Source organism: Theobroma cacao, chromosome 6, assembly GCF_000208745.1.
Source record: "Theobroma cacao cultivar B97-61/B2 chromosome 6, Criollo_cocoa_genome_V2, whole genome shotgun sequence".
Classification (NCBI taxonomy): Eukaryota; Viridiplantae; Streptophyta; class Magnoliopsida; order Malvales; family Malvaceae; genus Theobroma; species Theobroma cacao.
The window spans coordinates 19,203,963-19,215,502 of record NC_030855.1 but is presented as its reverse complement, the minus strand read 5'-3'; positions in this window follow the sequence as shown (position 1 = coordinate 19,215,502).

Here is an 11,540-nt window from a genome sequence, read left to right as displayed (position 1 = left end):
TTCGGTTCAAAATAAAATATATAATAAAAATTAAAAAAAATTAAAAATTTTTAAATAATTCAAAAACTTTTTAAAAAATTAGATTTTTTTTAACGCAAAGAATTGAAGTGTTGTTGAATTTAGCCCATTTCCACTATTTCTTTTATCAATACAACTAAGTACAAGCTTCGTTACAATTTATAAAAACAAAAATTCTTAATTTATGAGTGATAAAATGTATCGGCCAAACAATATCATTAATCAGAATATCTGGACCCATTATCATTAATAACCCTTGAACGAAGGAAAAAGAGCTTCCAAAGTAGTATAGATTCATAGATTTAAGGGTTGAACTTGAAAGTTGAAACTTCCTAATACATTGGGGGTACAAATTTACTGAAAAAAAATTTGATGAAGAAAAATAAATAAAATTTAGTGCCGTTGGCATCAAGTCAAGCAGCAAGAAATATCTAATTACTAGCATAAGCTGGTCCTGGAAAAATATAAAACCTAACTGGCATAAACTATAAAGCTCCATGTGAATAATATGGCATGATGGGTTTGAGGTTAGTTAGTAGATTTAATTGTCCGTTACTATCAGAACAACTACCGCATTTAATAATAATAAAAGAAGTCAAATTGACTACTTTCTATCCAATTCTTCATTATTGAAAATAATCAATTTTATTTTATTTTTGTTAGCAACCATTAATAAAAATTTCTCTTTAAGCTTATTCTTAACGAGAACAATTACCAGGAATCGCCCTTTTTTTTTTTTTTTGCTAACACCACCCCCCAAATTGATATGAAGTGGCACATATTATATATCTTTAAACTTATTGTATATTTTAATCAATGAATCACTCTCAATTGCCAATATTTTGGAGTGATTCCAAAGTACATGTTCTTTCTTTGGGTATAATTACTACAATTATATATACAGACTTTTTTCTAAGGTTCTAATTCCTTGCAGTAAGGGGGAATAAACTAGACAAACTATTGATGATTTCTTCATGATAAACTTCTAAAATTAGCTGTAATTATTTATAACAAAAATGATCTATACTTGCCATTTCTTTCAATGCACTCAAGCCTCTTAAAAGGGGTGATTCATAAAACAAGCTGTCGGTTGGGTATTTCCTAGTATCATAAAGTAAATTGAGGGGCTATAATAAAAAGTGCTTTTAAAGTGTAAACAGGAATATGACTAAATAAATTTTCATAGTTTTAACTAGTTATTCACGTCAGCTTAATGAAAAGAATTGGTTTTAAGAGGGGAATGAACTTAAATATATGATAATTCAACTGACACCCTTCTCTTTTACATGTTTACACTCGCAGAGTGGAAAATAAACCCAATTTCTTTTAGTGATGGGAAATGATACTCTAACAATATTTAAGGCCTTTATAATTAAATAAATGAAATTGCCATTAATTATTTTAATAAAATTTATTCTATTTTATGTATAATAATCAACGGGATTTAAAATTTGGTATGAACTCAAACAGGGTATCTCGACACGCGTTAGGGTCATAGAAATTAGGTCCCAACTTCACCAAATTAATAATTAAAGGATTCAAGTCGTTGGATGCACTGCTTAACCCCTCTATTATTAATAATTCATATGTGTATGTTGCTATCTATAGAGCACTGATTGAAGATGAAGAACCTTTCACTTTCAGAAACCATAAAAGGAATAAGATAGTTTACTTGCCGGGGAGAGAAAGCTGAACAGAAAGCAAAAAAACATAGAAAGGTTTTTATGAATATTATAATTTTAGGTTAGCATTTTCCGTTAGAAATCCCATAAACTAAGCAAAGATAAAAAAGAAAAGGGATTGCATGCACGCTTCCTCCGCCCTCGAAACCGAGCATGATTACAAACACCCACCTCCTCAAAAGCTCCAAAGATTCAACCAAATCATGATTTCGTGACAAGTAGTATTTCTTAGATAAATGATCTTTCAATCAAAACCCTTATTAGGAAAATGCTGGATAAGACACGTGATTAGCTTGATGATTTAAAAGCCTAATCACAATTAGGGGGTGTGAAACTATACCTCCCATACATATATATATATATATATATGCTCAAAATAATAATGTATAAGAACGTATTATAAATAATGGACAATTTTTATGCATAAGAGTACCCTATCACATTGAATCTATAATCGTTTAATGCATGTATTTAGAAATGAAATAACAATAATGTAGGTGTATGAAGTATGAGAAACTTGTTTTTGGCTTTGTTGTAAGATAACAAGGTATACCAAGACAGTGTTTCAAAATTTGTGGGCTATTGAGAAGAGAATCGGAGGATTAAAGAAACAATAAGATTAGGTGTCGTATGACGCGTTTTGGGGTTTTTTTTTTTAATGAGTTGAGTACTCAAAAAAATCCAGAACGTTGTTAATTTCATGCAATTATTGTGATGCCCAAATCCAATGGTGTGGATTTTCATACTAGAGTACTTCATCGTATGCGACACAAAGATCTTCTACAATCCAAAGTTGATAACATAGTTTACCTATATATAACTATAAAAAAGGGTAATACCGTGTTATCCCATAATCGAACATTCTAATTATTCATTTTAAATGAAACTTAATTTAAGTGATTATTCTTTACCTAAGTATAGTAAAATATAGGCTTTGCATGTTTTTAAATTGTTAGTAAATTATAAAAAAGAAAAAGGAGTGGGGAGAGGACGAAAACTTGGAAACCATTTATTTAAGCACAAAAAAGGATAGTATCGAAGTAGAAAAAGAGCAATACAAATCTTGCAAGGGATAGTGAAGTATTCATCATTGCCTTGGGGAAAAAATCTGGCATTGCTGTAAGCTGCAAGTGCATTTTGTAAAACCCTTTCCAAATGTGGGTGGGTGCAAAATACTAATTCTATAATCACTAACTAATATTATTGTCTGGCCTTTGAGAATGCAAAATTGCACGTGAAAATTAGAGGAGGAAAAGGAAGATACAATCACTCAGCAACAGAGGCATAAATTTTGTACATCATCTCATGAAAGCTAGTTTCCTACTTTCCTTCTCGAACCAAGCGTCAGTTTTGGAAACATCGGAGTTTTGGTTGGATTTGGAACCCCCCTTAGCTTCCCGCCATTTATGTCCTTTTTGATACACAAAACAATTGGTGCTGTGTTCCATTTCCATTCTCCAAGGTGATTTTCCTTCACCGGTTTGCGTGAAAAACATCAACTGTGTACAGCATCATCTGGCCTCCTGTTTCCTTGAAATTTACAATCACCTCCCTTTCTCCCCCCGCCGCTTCTGTTGCGCGTGAACAGTTATCTCAAAAAGCACTTTTTAAGTTAAAATTTTAAAATGAAATACGCTGAATAGTATGAATTTAAAAAATTGATAAGGTTATATAATTAATGTTTTTGAATTTTTAATCATTTTGTTTATTTTATCCTACACAATTAATGTAATTAATTTTAAATATAAATAAGAGGGGTTGATTCAATTAAATATTGTTGCATAATTATCTTAATTTTCGAATTTTCAATAAGATGTTAGTTATGCAAACTAGATTATACTATAAATTTTGAACTGAGTTTCCAATCATCAATTGGGGAAGCTGGGATTTTGAATAATCTTTTAAACCAAATTAAACTCATCTTCAAAGCTACCCACTAATTAAAACCGTTCAATTTTGCTTGAAAATCAAGCGACATTCAACAGCAGAGTCCAACGCACAAACGTTTATCTAGCTTTCGAGGAACGTGGAGTCGACGGGCTCCTGAGCGGCGCGTGTGATGGCAGCCCAAAATATGGAAACGAAGAGTCCAAGGGTTGGTGGAGCTGCACAACCATCATCACATGCTTTGGTTTGAATGGTTTCTTCATTTTCTGTATAATAGTGGGGTGAAACTGCGGCGTTTTGGTGTTGTGGGGGTTGTTTTTATTTTTTAATCCCAAATGCAAAAGATCGCTCTGTCAAAAACGATTTTTTATTTTTTTTGCCTCCATTTTTCAAAAGGTTGTTTGAAAATTTTCTGAGAGCTTTATTTTCGACCACAGGTATATTCTGTCACTTTCCTCTACTTGTTGGATTGAGAATTTGAAGCTAAATTTTCACACCTTAATGGCAAATATGACCCACACATGAACAACTCATGACTCAATAATTACGGTTCTGTTTCATCTATAATTTTTTATTATTTTATAAATAATAAAAAATTAAATTAGGATCAAAGCTTTCAATACTTTCTCATTCAAATTTTTATATTAAAAAAAGGATTTAATTCTTATTAAAAAATCTCCAACAGAGAATTATGTTTAAACTATTACATCAAATGCTTACGAATAATTATTGGGTAAAACATGGTACCATATACACCTTTTTCATAACCATATAAAGATCTAATTATGAACAAGATAGTAAGTAAATTATTCTCTCTCTTTTTTTTTAATTTTAAAAAAAAATTTAAACACGATTCTTTAAATAGGAGGATTATACATCAATCAGTGAGTTAAATATTGGAATGTAAATTTTTTCTATTTTATATCAAAATCCATGTTCTGAAATTTGCAAGTTAGGGTTTTTATTTTATTTATTTTCCTTCCAATAATACTGATCCAAATTAATTAATTAGCATGTGAAGGTGCAGACATTAGCTGCCCCTGCCAAAGTGTTCCAAACTCAACATTATCTGGATCCCTCAAAGGTCAAATTGCAGCTTAAAAATACTTGTCAAAGCTGAGGCTGAGTGGTCCTTTTTTTATTTGTATCAACGTAGGGATTTATTAGGAGGCAACCTAACCACCCTTCACAAATTTTGATGTGTCCCTCAACGATTTTATGGTGTAAAGCAGGTAAGGTAAGGTGTGGAACCGAACGTGCCAAACGAAATCATTAGTAGAACAAATGGTTTTATTGCATGAACCAATCACTTACTAAATGATTTAATTTATCATTTCTTGACTCTAAAATTGATTTTTTGGAGTACTATTCTTGTCCGCTACTATTATTAAGTTTGTTGGGATCTCTTCTCTCGGGGGCATATGATTTTCCTCCAATAATGAAAGTATTAGTTACTGTTGCCTTTGACTCTAAAACAAAGTTATTATATATTAAATAATTTGCTCCTTTTTTAACCTACAACGTCCACAATCGTTTTCACTTCTGAAAATACCATTAATTACTGTCGTGTGTGAAGAGGTTTTTGTTGTATATTTATTTCGGAAAATATCATTTTTTTCCCATTTCATGCTATCAAACTATAGGCTTTTAATTATTAAATATAGTAATATTCGGTAGTAAATCCATTTTATGTAAAATGCATAAGTTTCTCTAATGGGTCCAACATTGGGTGCAAAAGTTAATAGAAATGATTTAGGAGATCAATAGCACCTAATTTACAACACATTTCTAACTAATTTTTGATGAATTTGTCCATGGACACAGGAAAAACTTACCATAAGAAAAATATTCATTTTACATTTTTATATGGTAGGTAAGACAGCATTTTAGTAACATGAAATATTTATACTAAGTGCCAAAAAAAAAACCAAAAGATAGTATGTATGTATTTGGGGATGAGACATTTTTTCCCAACTAGGTGCAAATGCAATTAGAGACGTAAGGTGCTCTAATTTGCTGTTGTGATTTTCTCGACACATGGGGCCCCTCCTTTCTCAAGCTAGGCCAAACTTATCATCACCGCCTTTAACTATTTTCTTGGAGCCTCTCATCAGATCCAGCTCATATATGTATATTTTATTTTCATCTCAATCCATAATTGCATTATTGATTTAATTTTATTAAAAGTCCGTTCATTTAATCACTGGAAAAATGCCAAAGTATTGTATAATCCCACTCCCGGCCATGCGATTATTATTAGCACATGACGAGCACGTGGTTTACCTGCTTGTTTGAGCATGACACGTCAACGAAAATGTGAAAATTGTTGGCAAAGGTGAATTTTTGTTTAGTAGTAAAATTTGGGTGGTCCGGACCAAATCCAACCCAAGAGCAAGTTGCATTGCAAATGGGAGTAAGTCTGGCATCAAATCAAACTACTATTTGCTAAGCTGGCGTTGAAAGTGGTAGCATATAATTGCTATAATTTGTCACATCTATTAGGGACGGGGGGATGCGCATGTGAAATGCTTTTCAGTTCCCTTCCATTTACTTACTATCAGCAGCAAGAATTTGTTTTCTGGCTATGGTGTTGAGGTGGAGTAGTGACGATTTGGATTACGACAGTTTCATGACTAAATATATTCTTGCTTTCCATAGGAAATGAGCAATGCCTAATTAGTGATGAAATCACATGTAATTATTACATAAATAATCAACTTTTCATAAGAGACATGGTAGTACTACTACTAATTAACAGAAGAGGAGAACTTAATTTTTAGTCAGTGATAGATTCTGCTCTGTCCTGCATGACATTATCTCTTTTGTTTTCACTTGATCGCCATGGAGCAATTGTTTTTCCTCTGTTTTTTTCTTTGCCAAACTTGTTCTCACCTTATCTTGGCCAAAACTGAACTCGTCCACTTACACTGCTTACTTGAAAGTTTTTGGGGCTGTTTTTAATTTGTGGCTGAAGTAAGTTGTTGTCATGGTCCATCTCAATCCCCTAACGAACAAGCAATCCCACATTAAAGTTGAGACTTTGCCTAACTTCTCATTCAATTCTTAAATGCTTTGCTTTTAGTGTTACACTTTTACATTTATCAAGCCAGAGTTCACAGGTAAAGCACCATGGATCTTTAACAGAAGGTTTGGCAGTCTTTTGAATGATAGATGGCCCTAATCGAGGTACCACCATTAATTCCATTCCATTCGAGATTTTCTTTTAATTTTGACTTGTGTTATTCATCTTTTTTTTTCTTTTTATATTGAATTAAGTTATTTTTGGATGAATTGCGTGATAATTACTAAAGTTACTGTTTAGGCAATAGACCCCACGAATAAGAAGGAAAGTTGACAGATTGTTTCGATACTTTGAAGAATTTGGACTAGGCCCAGGCGGCTGCTATAACTTTGATAGGTATGGACTTTCTGTCCATGGGTACTGTTCAGTAGCCAGGCTGTACGACCAGCGTAGCAAAAACGTGGTAACTCAGGGTCCACTTCAGTAAAAAAAAAAACCAAAGGATATGAACGTGGGACACGTTTGAGGCATGGACAGACAGCAGCAGCAGCAAAATAAGAAAAATGTAGGAGACATTCTTGGCCTCTAAAATCTTTCATTCCCCCTTCCTTAAGGCTCTAACCTTATTCATGTTACTGTCCATGAGGATGAATTGCTCTTTTGTAGATACTTTTGAAGTCCACTTTGAGTATTTGTATAGCATCATCAAGCAAACAAAACTGAAAGAATTACATCTGTCCTGTTACAAGTTGCAATATCAATACAAATGCCTGAATAAGTATGCTTGTAGGCCATTGTTTTTGGAAGAAATATTTTGTCCCCAACATTGAAAATAAATATCCTCAAAAAATGAAATTGGGAATTTAAGATGAGGATTACACACATCAGCAAAAGAAAAAGGGATAGGCAGGGGCAGGGGCAGGGCAAGATTAACAGACACATCAGCAAAACGAACTGGGGTCCATATGGAAACATGAATATAATCCATCAAAACAGCTAGATGTTTCAAGAAAGATGGAACTCGTGGCTAGCTTTTGCAGCAAAAATTCCAAAAAAAAAAAGAACAAGGCAAAAGAGAGAGAAATGTGGGTAGCCATAAGAATTATAAGTTTATCTAAATATATGAATGAGTTTGCCACATACACAAAATATATAGCTAACCATTGTAGTCTGCTTCTTTCACTCTTAGTAGCTATTTGGAATTTGGTGGGTCCTTGCCAATCCATTGAAACAGTGTTTTTTCTCTTGGTGTGGGCCTAAAAGTGAGAATAGGTGGGCCTCAAAAGGTCAAAGTTAATGATCTTTTGTGGACTCTTTCAACGAATTGGCCCATTTGTTCTTTTATGGGGGTATATTTGCTAATATTAGCCAATAGGGCAGCATTCATTTTCATTTGGAAAGGTCCTGCCACCCTTAAATCCCTCTATTTCATTTATTGAATAATTGTGCAAGGAAAACAAAAAAAAAAAAGGGGTAGAGACATCATTGTCATAAAATTAATTTTTTTCAAAGTTGGACATTCCATATGATCTCTATTTCATTAACTTTTGTTTTGTGTATATTCAAACAATTAACAAAAAAATTAATTTATTTTTCATTTATCCTTTGATTTGGAGCAAATTGGTCTAATACCATCAAATTTTTAGTGCAACTTCTTATATTGAATAGATATATACCTTACCATATATATAGCTAGGTGACACTCCTATAGAATAACAGAAAAAGGGGTTGATTATGCTTTCAATTGACACATACCTAAACATGAGATTCATTAATTAATTATGTTTTTTTTTTGCACCGCAATTGTGCGGTCAAAAACGGTAAACATGATGATGTTTGCCAAATTGTTTTTAATATTAATGTGATTAATTACATCATGGATTTTTTGTTTTGTACCAAATTGGAACAGATATGATTGATGGAAATTCATATTTGGTAGTGGTATTATCAAAGGGGTCAATATGGGATTCTTCTGTCTAAATCAATGTGAGTTTATTTAATTAACCTCTCTTAAGTTATCGTTAAGTTATGTGTATGAACTTTGCTTAGGCTAATGTCGGTTCTCATCGTCACCATGATCACAAAATTAAAATGATAAATGAGAGGGAGAAAAGGCAAGGCATTATGACTAGGATGGAGTTAAAATTAATGAGTTACGTACTAAAGATAGTCGATACAGATCAAATCAGTGGTTAGCGTGGTTGAAAGCATAGTTGGCTTTTCACCCGTTTCCCTTTTTTTTTCCTTGAGAATATGCACCAAATTAAATAATGATTGATAACTTGATTAGTTTCTGTTTTCTTTTGCATGATAATGAATAATGGACGTCGAATTCCTCAAATTTTGAACAATTTATCTATAGACATTAAACTGTCTTAATCTCATAATATGACATCTCAACCAATTGTCCATCAATGTTTAATGCAAATAATATTTTGATCCAAATCACTGGAATCTAATTAAGTTATTTGTTTTCTCTTTTCTTTCTCCCTGTGAAGAAGCAGCCCTTACTTTATTTAAGACTCTTCATTTTTATATGACGGCTGTTGTTATCTCTTATGAGCCCTATTTATAACAAAGTTTGGATAAATCTATCAAAGTGATTAAAATTCATACGACTTACTCTTGTGTTATTTGTATTGATTCGGATGTGATGATTAAATCAAACTCATCTACTTAAACATGATGCATATAGATCAATGTCATAGTCGTTGGACAATACCACCCAAAAACCCCACAAGAAATATTTCCTTTTTAACTCTATGTGTGGTAGGTTCGTTGGACTGTACCACCCAAAAACCCCACAAGAAATATTTCCTTTTTAACTCTATGTGTAGTAGGTTCGAAGTTGTACAGTTTGGGAATGGCTGCTTGAGCCCCAAAGTGCGTGTCCGTTGGGGAAAACAAACTAGGTCCAATCCATCTTTCTTTTTACGTCTTGGACCACTTCACCAAATGGGTCCATTTCCACGTTTGCTGTGCAACCTAATGCATCTTTCAATCTTGAGAAAGACGTGAACTGAATGAGGAAATGAGAGAGGTAAAAAAAGAGAAAAAAAGGTTCTATAAAAAATGGTCACGTAAAGTAAGCCATGCCTTTCGTTATCATAGCCGGATGGTTTCCTTGATCTTCACTTAAAAAAGATTTAAAAGTAGTAATTATTGAAAGATTGAAACAACTTGAGCTAATTTCAACTCCCTTTCACTTGAACAAGTTCGATTTAATTGGAAGATGATGAGGATGACAACTCATCTTATCCATTGTAAAGAGTCGTTGCTTTACTTCCCACTGATCATTAACATTTCTAAAACGCAGCCTAGGGTCTAGCTTTTTTAGTTGCTAGCTATCCTTTCAGCACCAAGGCATTTTAGTGCTGCACTATGGTAAACGATATTAAGATTGGGATTCTCCTTGTCCTGTCTATATATATATATATGTAGGAGAGTTCGATATCTAAATGAGTACTCAAGTAATAAATTGGTTAAACTTGTAAGTTTTGGGGGGAGTCCAATCAAGAGAAAGAAGGCTAAAACCGACACGAATTGTCTGCTTGCTTTTAGAAATGTAGTCATGTACACACCATGAATACCCTTTGGCATGCATGAAGAAAATATGCAAGAGAATGCCGTTTTAACATTTTCTTCCGGTATAAGAAATAGTTTTTATATGTTGTTATTAAAGATGTCTAGAAATACGGAGTTGACACGAATATGAGACTTCACATATTAATAGTACTAGCTTTTTCCAGGTTTTATAAATGCAATATGATTTTATCTTAATGTAGCATAAGATAAATTTACATAATTTGTATTGCCAAGAAGGAACTGGGGAGTGAAGGTAGTTTTAATAAATATCAAACATGGAAAAGGGGAAAGTGATCTTCCTTTGAGTTTGGATTGCCACAAACTGAACAGGACCCTTCACGAGAGCCATATCCAAAAAACTAGTGTACAAGTTGGTCCTACATGATCCGAACATATATATTTAAATGTGTGGGCAAACTTTCCTGGTAGAAAAGGGCGCTTTGGTTTTTTGTTTGTGCTATCTGTCTGTCAATGGCCTCCCAATTAGAAAAAGGGCCATTCCCCCTGGCATCCTCAATTGCCTTATCTCTAAAATTTATGACCCATCATACGTATACACTCAGCTGCTAAGGTTCTTTGAGGATCCAAGATCAGGGAATAACCTTAGGGCTGCTGCAAACCACAAATTCCCTCATGAACAGCCCACCCCCTTATCTATTTATTTCCACAATAATTGAGTGTGTCCCCCTCGAGATACATACGAACATGCAATTTGACTTCATCTTTGAAACACAAAATATTTATTTGGTAGGCTACAAGATACCTGATATGGTCAAGTGTGTAGCAATCACTAAGGACCTTTTTGGTGGTATATATGAATACGATAATTCTTGTGAGCTTTTGTGATAATATATAAAAGGTTAATTAAAATAAATTCGGATGGTAATCAAAGATGACATTAAAAAATTTGATGTAATCTTTATTATTCATTTTTCATAATAAATATTTATCTCTTTGATTTTGTTCTCTTTGAAAAAAGTGATTCAAAAAAGATTGTATGAGAATCATTCATCAATATATCTAGTGAAGTTTCGTTATATAAAGGCACATAGAAGTTGTTGTGTTTGGTATGAAGGAAAATGTGAAGAGATAGAACCATTTTCTTTCCTATGGTACCAAACAATAAGATGAAGAAAATTGAAAACAAAAGGTAAAACCCAAGATATTAAAACAACTTAACCGCAGAGGGTAAGTGAAAAATGGCTGAAATTGGATTGATGGATAAATTTTGCTCCAATTTTTCATGTAATAGATGGTTTAATTCGACTATTATTCTTCTGAAAGTTTCATTTTCTTGTCCATTTTGTTTCAAGGCAGAAAAGAAATACAGGAGGAATCATAGGCTG